General features: G+C 36.9%; 1 protein-coding gene across 2 annotated transcripts in view; it reads right to left on the reverse strand.

Annotated features, from left to right (window-relative positions):
* The window catches only part of CDH9 (cadherin 9), a 165200-nt gene that overhangs the window by 55917 nt on the left and 91170 nt on the right, over positions 1 to 18113 (reverse strand). The gene's annotated exons all lie outside the window — the stretch shown is intronic.

An 18113-nucleotide genomic window follows, 5' to 3' on the forward strand; every position in this document is an offset into this window, starting at 1 on the left:
CTTTGAAACTATTTGGGTACATAACATTTAACCATTTAATCATGAACCATGCTGGTACAGTGGTTGGAGTGCTGTACTGTAAGCTACTTCTGCTGCCTGCCAGCTGCCTGAAATTTGGCAGTTCAAATCTCACCAGGCTCAAGGTTGACTCAGCCTTCCATCCTTTTGAGGTGGTAAAACTGAGGATCCAAATTGTTGGGGGCAATATGCTGACTCTGTAAACTGCTTAGAGAGGGCTGTAAAGCACTGTGAAGCAGTATATAAAGTCTAAGTGCTAAGTGCTCCAAGTTTTAATTCCCTTTCTTTTTCTCTTTTGCTTTAATATTCATTGTTCATTGTAGCTGGCTTCTTCTTTAATTAGCTCCTCCCCTTCTGGCACTCCTTGTTGTTCTTCATACTCCAGAATTGCCTTTTCTAATGACTGTAAAGCTAGACAGTACGACTCACCTTTTTCATGTAACATTTCTTTCATATTTCTTAATTCCATTTTTAGTTCCAAAAAAACTTCTGCCATTTTTAAACACTTCTTTTATATTTTCTTTATCCCTTTTTTTCGTCTTTAAATCCAAATCAATTGTCCAGTAATTTAATTCAAGCAGTGTCTTTGATGTTTCTTTCCAACGATGAACTTCTATTAAATCTTCTTTAAGTTTTTCCAAGATCATCAAACATTCCAATATCCATAAGTTTAAGTTTATGACAAAATCACCAAACAGTCCCAGAGTAATTTCTTCACGCTTCTTTCTTTTATTTTGATATTCTATGTTTTCACTTTTCACTTAGGGTTTCTATTTTATTGTAACAAAGTTTCTCTTATTTTTTATCAAATTCTACTTTGAAAGAACCAGGCATTTTTTAAAGAGTCACTATTTTTTTTTCCTTTACCATTAGGTGGCACTCTCTGTTATGTCCAAGTTCCACTCTCCCCCCCCCCCCTTTCTTTTCTCTGTTTAGGGCTTTTAAATTTCAAATATCCAATAAATCCAATTATCAATTACTGTTCTTTTTTTTTTTTTTTTTTTTGACACATTCAAGTTTAGCTTTTAATTATGCCTACTTAGTGCCAAAATCATATATTTGTTCAATTTAAACAAGTATCTTCTTCTGGCTTCCTCCTAGAATTTAGCTCCTTTCAAAGTTCAAAGCCACTTTCAGATGTCAATATCCCCCCTACTTTCTCTGGTCGCCGCTTTTACTATTTTTCTTTCTTAAAATTTCTTTTTAGCTTAATTCCAGGGTACTTTAGTATCCATATGTCAGCTAGTTTTCCTGGTCTCCATGCTGCCTGCTTCTTCTCCACTCCAGCATGATCTTATTTCCCAAATTGCTTCCTGTCTTCAGGGCAGCTATTAAAGACTGCCACTTACTCCTGTCTTCAAGGGGAGTATGCCTAGCCAGGGAGGGGAGATGCGGCTCCCCTTGACCCAGCTGGCAGTCTCTCCCTCTTTCTCCACCCCTCTGAGGTGGATCCGGTCCTGTTTGGTACCCTCCAACAAGGTAAACACTGATCGAAGCCACGCACAATCACGGTGTCCGATCCATCATCGATGGAAGCACCACTGGAAGCCATTTATTGTCACTTTTTTCTGTGAACACATTGGCACACATTAAAAATTAAATTTCTGATGCCTACACACACACACAGACACACACACACACACATCAGTGGTGGGATTCAAAATGTTTTACTACTGGTTCTGTGAGTGTGGCTTGCTGGGTGTAGCAGGAGAAGGATACTGTAAAATCTCTAGTTAGGGGTGAAAATTGCTGGTTCTCTGAACTACTCAAAATTTCCGCTCCAGAACTGGTCAGAACCTGCTGAATATCACCTCTGACACACATGTATAACAATTATAGTCCATTTGAATACAAAGCAGAAAAAAGAGTCTTGAGTATTAACAAGGTTGATACTATAAGGTACAAAGCTATTGCAGAATCTACTTGTCTTGCTTTGGATACCATGAAGCCTCTTCTGAGAAGGTAACAAAGAAAACCAGTCATGGAAAGGATGTGCAGTGATCCTGACAATACCATACACTCTAAATAGGTAGAAGACCAGATACACTCTGGTCAAGCTATGTCCTGGACAAAAGGGAGTGAATAATCTTTTATGCTATCCTCACCACTCTCTGCACAGCCTTCCTGTCTGAAACAGTAAGACTTCCAAATCACATAGTAACACAATATGATAGGATGCTTTCAATAGTCTTTCTATAGAAAGTGATGATGATAGGGGAAGGAAGATGTACTCTTCTCATATAAATTATTACCATAATTAACCCTCTTAATTTTTCTACCTATTGCATACTTGGTGACTGGCATTTTAAAATGTGATTACTCTGCAGTGAAAAACAATTTTATTTGAAGTGGTACGGATGTGGTATGGAAGTCTTAAAACTCTCAGTAATACCAACATTTTAATAGCTCAATCACATATACAAGCTACCCAATAACACGACACCTATTAAATAGCAATCATGTCCATGTAAGCCTAACATTATTCATTGATGCATGATGGTTTGTATCCACAGATAATACTGACAAATCAAAAACCAATCAGATGTCCACATAGACTTGTTTTTTTGTTTCAAGCACTGGTAATCTTACATACAAGTAGACATCAGGTAAGAAATTGCAGTTTTAGTTCCACCTTAGAAAAAAAAGCCAGCAATGTCCTTGGGCTATTCACTATGTCTCAGCCCTTGGAAGGAGAAAATGACAAACCACTTTTGAAATCTTTGCAAGAAAAGTGCAGGTACTGTCTAAGCCAGGGTTATCAAATTCAAGACCCACAAGGTGCTTAAATCTGGCCCACTGGGCCGGCCGGAAATATCAAAGGACCGGCTTGTGGTGCCTCTGCCAGCCAAAATGGCTGCAGGATGGGGGCGCATGCAGCCCCCCCTGTGGCCCATTTTCAGCCTTTCCAGCCTTCTGCCAGGCAAAAAGAGCCTCTACGCAGTGCATTTTTGGCCAGGAGAGTGCTGCTGGAGGCCAGGGAGGCTGAAAATGGAGCGTGTCCTATTTTGGCCAGCAGGGTGATGCAGGAAGCATCTGTCCCATCTCCTTTTTCACTCCCCGGCCTTCCCTCCCCGCACAGAGAACTACAATGCTGACCCAGCCCTCAAAGAAATCTAGTTTGACACCACTGGTCTAGACAGTTACAGAGGTCAACAATGACTATATCACAGTCTCTATTTTTTAAAAATCTGTCTCTAGCTATCATTTTTTTTGTTTCTTATTTTTCTAAACACCAACTTTACCATGATAGTTCCTATTTTAATTCTGATGCTAGTTATGCTAAAGCTATATTTTCATTCCAGCCACGTTTGTAGTTGAGATTGTGATTTCACCTAATGTCAAAAAACTTCAAGCCTAAATTTCATGTCACATGCTCCTTTTCCATTAGTGGTTTATGATGATGGTAATGATAGAGTCAAATGGTAATTTTATAATTTAATACCACTTATCATTTACTTAAAATGATAAACTCAAATGCATACGACCTGTGTTGATAGCTACTCAGGATTCAACCAGTAATGAGGATTAATTTAGCATGCTTTTCAAAAGATAAAATATAACAGCATATATTTCCTATATTTCTTAGACATCAGGTTTTATTTTCACTTAGTTTTTTTATATTTTTTTTAAAATGTTAAAATCAACATAACATAATTTTGCACTTGAGTTGGATTTAGAGGGGTACAAAGAGACAATTTTAGTAGACTAGCCTTTGCTGTGGTCTGAATTCCATGATAGAATTTCCCCCCGCCCAAAAAACCAACAACCTCAAGCTCCACTGTGGTCTTGTATTAACAGTGAAAATCCTAACAGTGTTGTTATTTATTTATGCCAGTGCCACTTTTCCTTTCAGTATGAAGGGACTGTCATGAAAAATTGTCTATAATGAAATTAAATTTGTTTATGAAGTAAATACTTCAGTTACAAAAAGTGAGAGATTTTTGCCATTTCTTTCCATTTGGTGTTGTGGAGATATATATTCCTGCCTGCCTCACAACTATGCTGTAAATGTCTTCTAGGTTTTCTGTGAGCAGATTTCATCTTTCCCTGAGGAGATTAAAGATAATTCCTTTGGATGGAAAGTTCCCTAGGCAGACAATGAAGTGGACTACATTAATTTTCTCATCTTGGTGAGGTCATTTCAAGATTGTACATGTTGTCTTTTGTACATGTTGTCAGTGAAAAATTACTGTAACTTCCAGAAGATATTATAAGAGAAGAAACACTTCTTTCCCTCAACAAAATTCATAATGCTGTTAACCTCCATCATATCCTTTCTTTTCCCCACAGAGAATGGCATAAGAATGGTGTTCCAATTAAGTTACAGTAGCAATCTCATTTATTTAAATTCTATTTTAGTATAATAATTTATATGGAATCTAAAACATATTGAGTGACTGTGACCCAAATGACAGCATATCAAATTTTAAATTTTAACATAGTCATCTTTCTTCTATCTTTCCAGGATCCACTTGTTGATTTTAAAGAAGTAACTACAGTTCTGAATTACTTCTCTCTTTTTACAATTTTACCCACAAAAAATCCATAATGTTCATTACTTATTTTGAGCTTGTAACAAAGTACAAAGTCAAACTAAAGTCTTGGACTTAAAGGGAGCTGATTTTAATAAATTTAGAGACAGTTTGAGAAGGATTCCATGGATGAGAATCCTCAAGGGAAAAACAACCTAAGAAGCTTGGGAAAAGTGATTAAAAAAAAACCTTATAAAAGCCCAGTATGGAAAAATTACAATGAAGAAGAAAAATAAGACATACTAAGAAAATAGCACAGTTGAACAAAGAACTCTGATAAACTGAAACACAAAAAGGGCACACATAAAAAGTGGAAAGAGGAGCACATAACTAAGGCAGAATATCAGTAAATAGCCCGAACCTGCAAAGATGAAGTCAGGAAAGCTAAGGCCCAAATTGAACTAAGCTTGGCTGCAAAAACTCAGAGATAACAAAAAAGAGCTTCTTTCAGCCTGTAAACAGCAAGAAAAAAATCAAAAACCAATCAAGATTGGTTCGTTAATGGAAAAAAAACTGGTAAGAAGGTGAAGAGCAGCTGAGAGAAAGCAGAATTGCTTAACTCATTTTTGCATCTGTCTTTACACAGTCCAACCTATCAAGAAAAAATATTGTAAAATGCAGATTGTGAATGCAATCAAAATAAGCAAAAAAATGTAAGATAACACCTATCCATTCTAGATGAGTTCAAATCACCAAGAACAGATGGATTACACCCCAAGATTCTGAAGGAACTGGCAGAGGTGAACTAAGAACCAGTGAACCATATCTTTCACCAGGAAACTACCAGCTGCCTGAAAAAGGCTGATGTAGTTCCCATCTCCCCCCCCCCTCAAAAAAAAGTGGGGGGGGGGAGAATGGATCCAGGAAATTACAGACCATCAGCCTGGCATTCCAGAAAAGATTAAAAGATAATTAAGCAATGAATCTGCAAACAGCTACAAACAAAATCATAATCAGAAGTCACCATTGGTTTATAAAAACAGATCGTGCCAAGCAAAACATTGCATTCTTTGACAAAGTGACAAAATTAGTGGACCAGTGAAATACTGTGGATATAATTTGTTTGGACATCAGTAAGGCATTGATAAAGTAGACAACAACCTTCTACTTGATAAAATAGAAAAATGTGGGTTAGACAGTATCATCATCAGATTTGTAACTGGCTCACCAACTGCACTCAACGTGTAGTCCTTAATAGAACTACATCTATATGGGGCAAAATATGCAGTGAGGATTTGTAACTGGCTCACCAACTGCACTCAACGTGTAGTCCTTAATAGAACTACATCTATATGGGGCAAAATATGCAGTGAGGTAACCCAAGACTCTGTCATAGTCCAATACTCTTCAATATCTTCATCAATAATTTAAATAATAATTTAAACAAGGAGATAGAAGGGGAACTCATTAAATTTGCAGACAACACCAAGCTGGCAGGAACAGCCAATACTCAAGAAGGCTCAAGATACAGAAGGAGCTTGACAGACTTGAACACTGTGCCCTATCTAACAAGATTAAATTCAAAGTAGAGAAAAGTAAGGTTTTACATTTAGGCAAGAAAAAACAAATGCTCAAATATAGAATAGGTGGTATCTGACTCAATAGTAGTAACTGCGATAATCACTTAAATATAAGCCAGCAGTATTCTGCAGCTGCCATGCAATCCTAGGCTGCATTAATATTGGGGTCATGTAAAGTGCTAATACCACTTTATAATGCCTTGGTAAGATCATATTTGGAATATTGAACCCAGTTTTGGTTACCATGATATAAAAAAAAAGATGTTGAAATTCTGAAAAATGTAGAAGAGCAACAAAGATGATTAGGGGACTGGAGGATAAAACATATGAAGAACCGTTGCAGGAATTGAGTATATGTAGTGTAATGAAAAGCAGAGCTAGGTGCCTTCCAACTCTGTTATTCTGTAAAAATGTGAAACATTTTACCCTCAAACATGTACAACAACAAATATCCAAAATGTTTGCAGTCTTCTAATGTTTTATCTATTTGGTGTACCAGAGCCTAATTTTTGAAATTGGAACTGACATGGTGGTGTGACTAAAACAAGCTGCTATTATTACTCCACAATGCACTTATTGTGAAGTGAATTTGATTTAGACAGCACAAGAGACTCCTGCCCTTCTGTTAATAAAGCATTTCTATGGTGGTGGCAAATAGTCACGACAACAGACAAATTGAGACGTTATTTCCAAATGAAAAGAAAATGTTTATTAATTTAACATGTCAATCTTCAAGGAAGCATCTGGTTGCAGCTGTAGTTTGACATTTTATGGTCCTAGTAGGTGAAGGTTAAAAAGAATTGTCAGTTCAAAGAAAGATCCTGAAGTTTGATTCAATTTATCCTTATTATATCATTTGGGAGCATATAATCCTGTACTTCAGATGTCTCTATCACTAACCAAACTCTAAAGTTAACTTTCAGAAGATGAGATTTGTCTTAACGTTTAGTGGAGACTTATTACTGCAAGAGGCGTTAAAGACTATTGATGCTGTTGTTATTATTCTGTTTATTGGAAGAGACAAAATTCATACTACTGTTTTCTGTTTGGCACATAGATCTCTTATTGAATAATCTTTTCTATTTACAGTTAAATGGCTGGTGGGAATTCTAGTGCTTCTCAGAAAGACTGTTATGTAGAGCTGGATGATAAATTTAGTCTATGTATACATATATTGTGTATCAATTTTGTATTTGCTGTATATAGAGGAGGGACTCTGAAGTATAGTGCCTACTAATATCGGTTTAATTTCCCATATGTTTCAAAAAAGCAGGAAATTAATATAATGTAATAAGTTACATCTTGACCTGCACATTAGATTAGTAATATAAAGCTAACCTTGGGAAGAAACCAACAAGATGACTTTTAATAGGGAGAAATACAAAGTCCAATATTTGGGTAGGAAAAATCAAAGGCATTGACTATAGCATGGGGAAGACCATTTTGAGCAGCAGCATATGTAGAAAGGATCTTGGTGCCTTAGTTAAACATGAGCTTGTTGTACAATACAACTGAAAAACAAGCAAATGCAGTTTTAAGATACATCAATAGTGTCAGGTTCAGGAGAAGTCATTGTTCATTTCTATTCTGCATTGGCTAAAATGTTGTTGTTGTTAGTTGTGAAGTTGTGTTCAACCCATCGCAACCCCATGGACAATGTTCCTTCAGGCCTTCCCATCTTCTACCATCTCCCAGAGTCCATTTAAGCTCATGCCTACTGCTTCAGTGACTCCATCCAGCCACCTCATTCTCTGTTTTTCCAGTCTTCTATTGCCCCCAATCTTTCCCAGCATTAGGTTCTTCTCCAGTGAGTCCTTCCCTCTTATTAGGTGGCCAAAGTATTTGAGTTTCATCTTCAGGATCTGGCCTTCTAAAGAGCAGTCAGGCTTGATCTCCTCTAGGACTGACCAATTTGATCGCCTTGTGCGACTCGCAGGAATCTTCTCCAGCACCATAGTTCAAAGGCCTCAATTCTTTAGCACTCAGCCTTTCTAATGGTCCAACTTTCACAGCCATACATTGCAACTGGGTTGCCATTTTCTTCTCCAGTGGGTCACATTTGTCAGAGTTCTGCTATGACCTGTCTGTCTTGGGTGACCCTGCACGGCATAGCTCATAGCTTCATTGAGCTATGCAAGACTCTTCAGCAAATTAAGGCAGTAACCTATGAAGAGTTTGGCTAAAATATCAAGTCCTATTCTTGCATGCATTTTTTGCAAAATGTTGACAAAATGGAGCAGGTCCAGAAGACCTTGATTAAGGGAAATAGGGAGCCTGGAAGAATAAAAATCTATGTGAAATAATTGGAAGCAACTTATTCAACTTGTTTATTTTATTTGACTATTACATTCCTGTTTATGTTTTATGTGGTGAGCTGTCCAAAGTTGATTGGAATCAAGTGCTATCCTAGTAAAATGAAATAATTATGCAATAAATAAGTTATTCAGAATGGAGAAGGAAAAACATGAAAACTGTACTGCAGTACTGAAGACAGGTCTTGTGGAGGACAGTGCAGAATTATTCAGGAGTTGCTCAAGAAGAAAAGACAAGAAATATTAGGTTAAAGTGATAAAAAATATATTTTGGTTGGATATCTGAAAGAAATGCCTAATGGCAAAGTTGCTCAACAATGAAACAGTGCCAAAGGAAATAGTAGGCTCTCTCTCATTTGCTGGATATGTCTATCTATTGGCCATGCTGTAATAGTAGATTCCTGTATTTAGGTAGATGGTCCCATCCTACATGTATATTCTAAGATTCTATGCTTAAAGTGATAAATTCACCTTTCAGCAAATAGCTGCAAATGATTTAGCTGCTCTTATTTTCCCTGTCCCAATGTCTCACTAACACTTTAGGTAAAGTATTCTGTTCTTTAATTTATTTAAGTCCCATAAAGTCAAGTATTTACTCCTAGTAACCACAAGCACTTGCTGGGAAAGGGAGAGGGAGAATGTCTACTATGTCTAATATTCCCATTACAATGATGTTAGGCTGGAGCTCAATAGAAGAAAAATATATTCTGCATACCCAAAGAGCCATATTCAAGCTCAACCATCTCCAGTTAGGATCAAAAAAGATTCTGGAGAACTGTTGCCAGTTATTATAGAGAATGCTGAGCTACTTAAGATGATAGTTCACAGTATCACTTTGATCTGAAAGTAATAACCAGGAATACATTTTCTGAGTGTATTACATTTTAGGCTGTAAAAATAACTCTAGTGAGAAAGTGTCTAACTGACATGTATGATTGCAAGACTAGACCTTTTGCTATTCAACCCTGGGATCAATTTGGGTGGGTTGGAACAGTTTTTTTTAAAATTCAATATAGTATTCCCAAACTGTCTTTCTTATACAATTAATGTTATATTTGTTTGAATGTCTGTCTTAGCTTATTGAATCTAATGCTTTAATGGAAACAATCTTCAACCAAATATTGCTGAATATGAATAAAATTGTTCTTTGTGACACAAGCAATATTCCTCTATAATTCTCGAATAAAGTAAATTAAAGCATGTTTTTTTTCTGCAAATACGCTGACCTGATGTGTATGGATGATCTCAAGTGTCTTGAAATAAGATTAACGTATCCAAAAATGGAAGGAACAAAATTGCTATGATAGGATATTGACAGGAGCAGGCATTTAGATGTCATTTTGAAATTTTAATGTTGTCAGAAATAGTACTGCACAGTTGGCCATTGCTGTAAAATGACAAGTTTCTTCTGAGCACAAATTTCATCTGTCCTGATTATCCCTGTTTATCAAGGAGTGATCGGCAGCTCAAAATTTCTAGGATAAGAAAATTAAATTACCACTCTAGGTTGCTTTTGGGAAGAAGACAGTAGAGATGCATTTCAAAATACTATACAAATTCCATTTCTCTGGGCTCGAATGAATAAAATGCTATTTTGAATAGAATAGTGATTCTATTAGAAATTGTAATTCTAAGAGTAGAATTTAGAGAGATTTTGCTTAAACAGAATTTTCATTCTTTAGAAATAGTTTGTTTTTCTCCGAAGAAGTATATCATCTATGTGTTCTATATGTGAACAGCTTCAGTTTAATAATCCTTGCATTTTTTTACAAGTTAGTAAACATAACTGACATATTATGAGTGCTAACGTTTTATTCTATGTTAAGTGAAGCTGGACATAAAAAATGAATATTGAGTCTTTCTCCCATCCCTCTGCAGAGGATAAACAAGTGCAATTTTAATTCAACATAGCCTGCTATTACTAAACAAAGGACAATGTTAATTGGAGCAGAGAGGGTCGCCCCTCCATCTTCTAACCTTACTATTGAGATACACATAAGGAACAATTCTGTCACTTCTATCAAAACATTCTGGAATTCATCAACAACATTTAAAATCTTTAGTCCATCTGAAGTCTGTGTTAGCATTTTTGTTCTTAAACTGACACAACTATTTAGGTATAGGTTCATTTGACATTTGTGTGCAAATTACAGATATTCATAGAATGGCAAAATGTTTGGACCTCTTACAGAAACTTACATTTTTTTAAAAATGTCATTTTGCTTTTAATTTTTTAAAAGCAAAGGAAATGATGTTTAAAATTATTTCATAAGATTTAAAATAATTTCTATTGTAGATTGTTTCGCACAATACTTTAAATTGATGAGGTCTAATTCACAGTAGTGATAGAATTAATATGGTGCCAAAATCTGCTCTATAATTTTAAAATATTTTCTTCTCTTGCACCCCAAACACACATTTTTTTCTTCTGTCATATTTTCAATATTAATGTTTTGCAACAATCTTGTTGAAATTGCTACTTAGGTTTCCATTACTCTGAACCTCCAATACCTTCCAATATGATAAAGTTCCATAGAAGGCTTACCCATAAAGTCTTCTCTTGAACTCTTATTGAAGGAACACTTGGGTAAACACAACATGCTGTAGAGAATGTTGCAAATATAAAACATAATTTTCAGACAGTAGTAGTCAGGTGTTGAATAAGAAGTGACGGGGGAGTGGGAAAAATCAGACACATTTTCTGCAGTATAATTTTGCAGAATTTCCTGCACAAGCATGCATGTAATACATAATTTGCATCTATTCCCTCATTAATATATTTTGTCCTCTTAATAGGAGACTGCAAGAGAGATGATTCCACCAGACTGTCAATTATTTGGAAGCCTGCACTCACAAACAAAAAAATCTCCACACCACAAGCCAGGCAAACACCTGGGCACAAACAGATCCCCCCGATACCTCCAGCTCAAACACACCCCAACCAGGCACCCAGATGAAACCTAGCTTCCTAACAAATGATAGCCATCCATTTACTTGGAGCCAAGTTGCACTAAAAGCCTCCAATACAGGAACACAATGTTGCCAGCCAATCAAGACAAAAAAAAGCCACAAAACAGACAGAAGATATTAGAAACACCAATCAAGCAGAACACAGCAAACTCCAAGACCAATAAACACAGACCAAGACTCCCAACCAATCAGGATGAAGAAAAAACCATTCTGGCACAGCAATAGGCTGCCCCAAATTTAAATCTGAAACCACTGTAAAAGTCTGACTCACAGACGGACACAATACAGAAACCTGATGATGGCAGATGAGATTCTGCCGAAACATTGCTACAACTTTAAAAGCACAACTATAATGATGTGGGAAAATACCCGAACAAAGCTGAATACCATATATGTATGTATGTATGTATGTATATATGCGTGTGTGTATATCTATCTATCTATCTATCTATCTATCTATCTATCTATCTATCTATCTATCTATCTATCTATCTATCTATCTATCTATCTATCTATCTATCTATCTATCTATCTATCTATCTATCTATCTATCTATCTATTTGTTTTCTGATGTTTCCACGGGTATTTGCATGTGGATCTTTGGTTATTTGGGTTTTCTCCTGTGTAAAATTGGAAGTATCTAGGCGACGTGTCGATGAAGTCTCATTCATCATCTTCAGGCTTGTGTCTTCGGCTTTGTGCTTCTCGGAGTAATGTGAGCTTGCAGCTGCTTCTTCCTTTTAACTGCTAGTGGGTGTGTGACTTGATTGGGTGGGGGCTTGGCTGTGTTCTGATTGGGTGGGGGTGTGTTCTCATTGGTTGGGGGTTTGGCTGTGTTCTGATTGGTTGGGGGGTTGGCTGTGTTCTGATTGGCTGGGGGTGTGTTCTTTTCAGGTGGGGGCTTGGTTGTGCTCAAGTTAGTCTTAATTGCTGGGGGATTTGAGCTGGTGAGCTGTGATCCTGCTGTTTGGCTTCGCGTTCGTGGTCGTGCCACATCTTCATGGTGGGCATCAGTTCGCTTCATGTATGGTTTGGAGGGGTTTGAAGCGGGTAGTAATGCAGCTGCGGTACGGCTTCTGGTCCGTGGTCATGTCTCATCTTCTGTGTGGGTGTGAGTCTGCTTTCTACGTGGAAGTGTGGTGGTAGCATCTTGTGTGGCCCTCATGCATTATTCTTCTGTTAGTTTGTCCAATGTATGTGGTGAGGCAGGTGAGACAAACTAACAGAAGAATAAGTGCACGCGTTGAAGAACATAAGAACTCAATCAAAAAAGAAGAACCAACCTCTTCCCTGGTCCAACACCTCAAAGCCACAGGACATGAGATTGACCTTAAAAATACCAGAACTATCGCCAAAACTGAACACCACAGCAGCAGAATAATCAGAGAAGCCATAGAGATAGAAAAACGCCCACACAGCATGAATAAAAGAGATGACACCTCCCGCTTACCAGCCATTTGGAAACCCGCCCTCATGAACAGACGAGTACCCAACATGATAAATGACACCAGACCCACACCCATGAGGGCCACACAAGATGCCACCACCACACTTCCACGTAAAAATCAGACTCACACCCACACAGAAGATGAGACACGACCACAGACCAGAAGCCGCACTGCAGCTGCATCACTACCCACTTCAAACTCCTCTAAACCATACATGAGCAGAACTGACCCCCACCATGAAGATGTGGCACGACCACGAACTCGAAGCCAAACGAACACAGACCCAGACCCCAAACTCAAAGCCATATTAAAAACCCAAAATGCTACATCACAGCCACCCGCTCAGGACATCACATCAGAAAACTCAAGAAATTACACCTCAAGAACTCAAGAAGTCACAACACAGCAAATGACCCAGGATATCACAGCACAAGACCAAGTATACCACAGCAATAAATCTCACAAGGTCATCACACAACCCATTACCCAAGCTGTTACTACACAGGAGGCTAATGGAAAAGAGATCAAAACACAAACGACCCAGGAGATTACAACGCAAGACCCAGGATACCACAACAAAAGAACTCACAAGCCCATCACACAACCCATTACCCAAGCCGTTAAAACACAAGAGGCTAACGACCCAGGAGATGACAGCACAAGATCCAGGATATCTCTACAACAAAAGGCCATTACACAGCCCATTATACCAACATCAACTCCATCAACCAATCAAGAGGCTGCAGCACAGCCAACCAGCCCAGCACACCATCCCCACCACTTGTATATATAGAGATGGCAGCTCCGGTCACACACTGCTTGCACTGGCACTAAGCCGAAAGCACCAGCCTGAAGATGGCGAGTGGGACCTCGCGAACGTTGCCTAGATACTTTGAATCTTACGCGGAGAAAACCCGAATAACCAAAGATCCACATACAAATACCGGAGAACCTCAGAAAACATATATATATATATATATATATATATATATATATATATATATATATATATATATATATATACACATACATACACACACGTACGTACGTACGTACATACATACATACATACATACGTACATATAAGGAAAGGAAAGGAAAGGAAAGGAAAGGAAAGGAAAGGAAAGGAAAGGAAAGGAAAGAGCTGCAGGCATATCCATTAATTCAAAGTGAAGGAAGCATTTTTCTTCTTAGGGCTCTTGTAAAGAGGCATTTGCATCAATTTGATACTACTATCACAGCACTAACTACTTCCATGAGTACTGAAGTCAGTTATCTTTTGATCTGGCCGCCCACAACTTAAATTGCAAAACCTATAGTTTATGATTTGTGATCCTGGATGCTATGTAAGGCTTGAGTTGAGTGATTCTCTCATTTGCAAGAATGCCTGCTTCATTTGTTCTTAACTAAGAGCTTTTAATAGATTTCTACTAAGTCTACTTATTCTTAATCAATTCACAATGCCTGTAAATAAACTTCCCAGCTTGACTTTATCTGTTTATATAAGCCACATAAATTTAACTCTTGCATCATCCTCACTTCCCTGGGCTCAAGCAAACTATTATGTTTCCCCTTATAATCAAATATAAAGCTTCTTTAGAAAATTTCACAGCCATGATCACAGGATCTAAGAAAAGTGCCCAGGTGCAACACTTAACAGGAAACTATTATTTATTTATTCTTTATTTTATTAATACCCCACCTTTGTTATTTTTTTATAAATAACTCCAGGCGGCAAACTCACAAAGTGTTCCTTTTCCCTACTACTGTATTTCTCCCACAACAACCACCATCCTGTGAGTTGAATTGGATTAAGAAAGAATGGCTGGCCTAAAGTCACCCAGCCAGCTTTCATGCCTAAGGTGGGACCAGAACTCATAGTGTCCTGGCACCTGATATCTTAACCACTACATGCAAAAGTCTTAAAGGCCCAGCAGCTTTCTGCTCAAATTAATGGTTTATTTGTTTGTGGAATAACCAAACCCAAAATATACTAAAAACTCAGACGACATGGATATAATTTATCTTTCTTCCTTCTTCCCTCCTTCTCTTCCTAACCCTCCTTTCCCTTTCTTCTCTTTATTCATTTGTGGAATAGAGTAAGGAAAGAAAAGTATTATACTAGGCAATGTCATGGCTCAATGGGCAGTAAGATTTCTTCATGTTCTTTTTTAACTCTTCTCCGTATTCCAAAGTCAGCAGAAGTGATGAGTATTGCATGGCTGACTTTAAAGTTGTAATGGAAAAAGAAACTATAACTTTTCATAAGATCTCTTGAATGAGTACATCAGTTCTGAGCAATAATTTCATGTGAAATACTAATAAAGCAGCATGACGTTGGGTTGCAAAAGTCTCTGTCTCCCCATACCTTTCTTCTGCCTAGATCACCAAGTTCAACCCCTTCTCTGATTTGTTCTCTTTTTGTGCAGTTCCCAAGTGTTCAGTGCTGTATACTATTCCCAGGTCCCTGAACTTAAGTAACTTACAACACAATTGTACCAGTTGCTGGTAATCTCTGTTTAATTGATTACTGAGTTCTTATGTACATAGTGATCAGTGTATACTGTATGCGCCCCATGAAACTAAAACCATTAAACCTAACAGGAATAGATAAGCATGCATATCAGCATTGCTCAGGCTAATATAAACTATGTACTTGAAGCTTCTGAGCTAAGGATAAGTGCCAATTATGTACACCATATTGGTAAAAAAATAGATTGTAATAAATGACAATTAATGTTAGGCTCACCCTGAATTGAGGACAAAATATTCTCCTTCAGGTCTGACCATTTCAGTAGAAGCCAGATTAATTCTGAATCATCCAAAAGTCAAGTTTAACAATTGAAACTGTAGTTCCATTTCACTAACAGTAAACAGAAATTATTATGTATGCTGAATTTCGCTTTTATGATAAATTGAATGAAATACAGTCAGTTCTAATATTTTTCTCTTCTCCAGCATTTGGTTTATTTGGGGGCAAAAACAAGAGTGAGTTGAGAATGGCTTGAAAGAAATATATATTTCCATTTATACCATATTATCTTTTCAGTATTATATACTAAATATAATAGAATGGCAAGTGAGCAGTGACAATTATTTTGAAATTATATTCTGGAGAACTCTTAGTTCTCTTTAAATCCAGCCATGAATATAGAAGATTCAAATCTCTCAGCCTCACATTCTATAGTGTTTCAAAAAAAAATTGCATCATTTTTTACTTCAGTACCAATTTCTTTAAGGTCTACATGAAATTGGAAATGTGTTTTCTTTAAACTGTCCTATACAGAGGTATTCATTTTCATGTTACTTACACTCTAGTCTAGACTATATGAGTGAAAGAGGACATTTAGGTCATCTGACCAACCTCTTAATCAGTGGAAGTATGTTCGCTTCCTGCCTTGGAAATTGATTTCAGTGTTGAAGTAGAGTTATTTTGGGGAATTATCCAATTAGATTCTGCCTTTTATAACTAAAACCATTAAACCATGGCCTGCACTATGATTTGACAGAGAATAGGGCTTGACCTACTTCTCTGAAATATCCTTCAGATATGGACAAGTGTTGAATAGTACTCACTCAATTTTGTCTTTTCAATGTTAACCATTCTCAGTTTATTCAAACGCTCTTAGAAAATTTACTTTCTGGACTATATTTCCCTTTTAGTTTCTATTCTATGTTACCGTTTTATGAACTTCCAGTTTTGGAGATATTTTAAAAATCTTTTTTGTCCAGAACTGGACACATCATTTGCAATCAAGTCTGAAATACACAGAATAAAGTGGAACTCTTCCTTCCTATGATTTGAACTACTCCTGGGGCAACCCTAAAACTGAAACGCATCACATAGAAACTTCCATTCAGTTTCTAATCAATTACTGTTCCAAAATATTTTTTTCATAATGACTAGTACTAAACTAGGTGTCCCTATTCTACCATTGTACTCTATTTCTGCTTCCTTAAATGAAGATATTTGCATTTGTGTCTGTTAAATTGTATTCAATATTTTAATTCATTCATTTGTTTTAACTTCTCAATTTATTAAACTGTTTAAAATTTTATTCCAGTGTTTTAGGATATTAGTTATGCTATCTGGTTTTATTTTATAAATTTGGACTTCTGGGGAAGAAATAGCAGACAAAAGATGGCTCTGAAAAATAATGCTAACAATCTCAACATAATGAAGTGCCAATGAGTAGACTGGCTCTTTGATAATTCCTTTCTGCACAAGAAGATGACTTTGAGATTGCCCACAAGTGTTTCAGACAGCTTTTCCTCATGAGGAGATCACAGGAAAGTGGTTCTGGAGGAGCTCTGGGAGATGACGGATCAATATGTGGTTGGAACCTTTGAAAGGAGACTAAGTTTGCATAATTCCTTTTTCAATCCTACTAGAAATTGCGTGTGTGTGTGTGTGTGTGTGTGTGTGTATGTGTGTATAAATTAGGAACCTTTGGATTTACAAGTCTGACAGCATTGATTGAATTTCCTTCAATTTTTAGAGAGGAAAGAATTACAAATTTAAGAACTTAAAAAAGTATTTCAATTATAAAAGAATTCTTCCTGTAGGGAAATGCTTTTGTTTTGAATGTTTTTTAAAAAAATAAAGCACATAAGATTTAAGAAATTGGACACTAGAGGGAACTAAAGATCACAATAAGGAGAAAATAATTAGATTTAACTTACAATTAAAGAATGAAGCAAAATATTTTAATATTGAAGAAATTGAAAGATAATTTTGGACAATGGGCCCAGAAATTATTTACAAGTGTCTGCTTCTATGGACAGAGCCTATCTTCAAAAAGGGAGTCATCCCCATCTTCAAAAAGGGAGACCCCAGCCTAGTTGAAAATTACAGACCAATCTCTTTATGCTGCGTCACCTGTAAAGTCATGGAATCAATTATTAACCAATCCATCATCCTCCACTTAGAAACAAGCAGCCTACTCTCTAATAAACAATTTAGTTTTAGGAAAAAAACTATCATGTAATCTGCAACTCTTACACTGCAAAAACATATGGACTACACAACTTGATCAGGGCAAAGAAATAGACACAATCTACATACACTTCTGTAAAGCCTTTGATTCAGTGGTACACAACAAACTACTCCTAAAACTAAAATCTTACGGTATCTCTGGACACCTGCATAACTGGATAGAAGCATTCCTGTCAAACAGACAACAAATGGTCAAAATTGGGAGCGTCCTATCAATTTCTGTACCTGTCAACAGTGGTGTCCCCCAAGGCAGTGTTCTAGGACCAACTCTTTTCATACTCTACATAAATGACCTCTGTGATCATAAAGCAAAACTG

The sequence above is a fragment of the Notechis scutatus genome, chromosome 3, assembly GCF_049901735.1.
Source record: "Notechis scutatus isolate UNSWTSFEM ecotype Mainland chromosome 3, rNotScu1.2, whole genome shotgun sequence".
NCBI lineage: Eukaryota > Metazoa > Chordata > Lepidosauria > Squamata > Elapidae > Notechis > Notechis scutatus.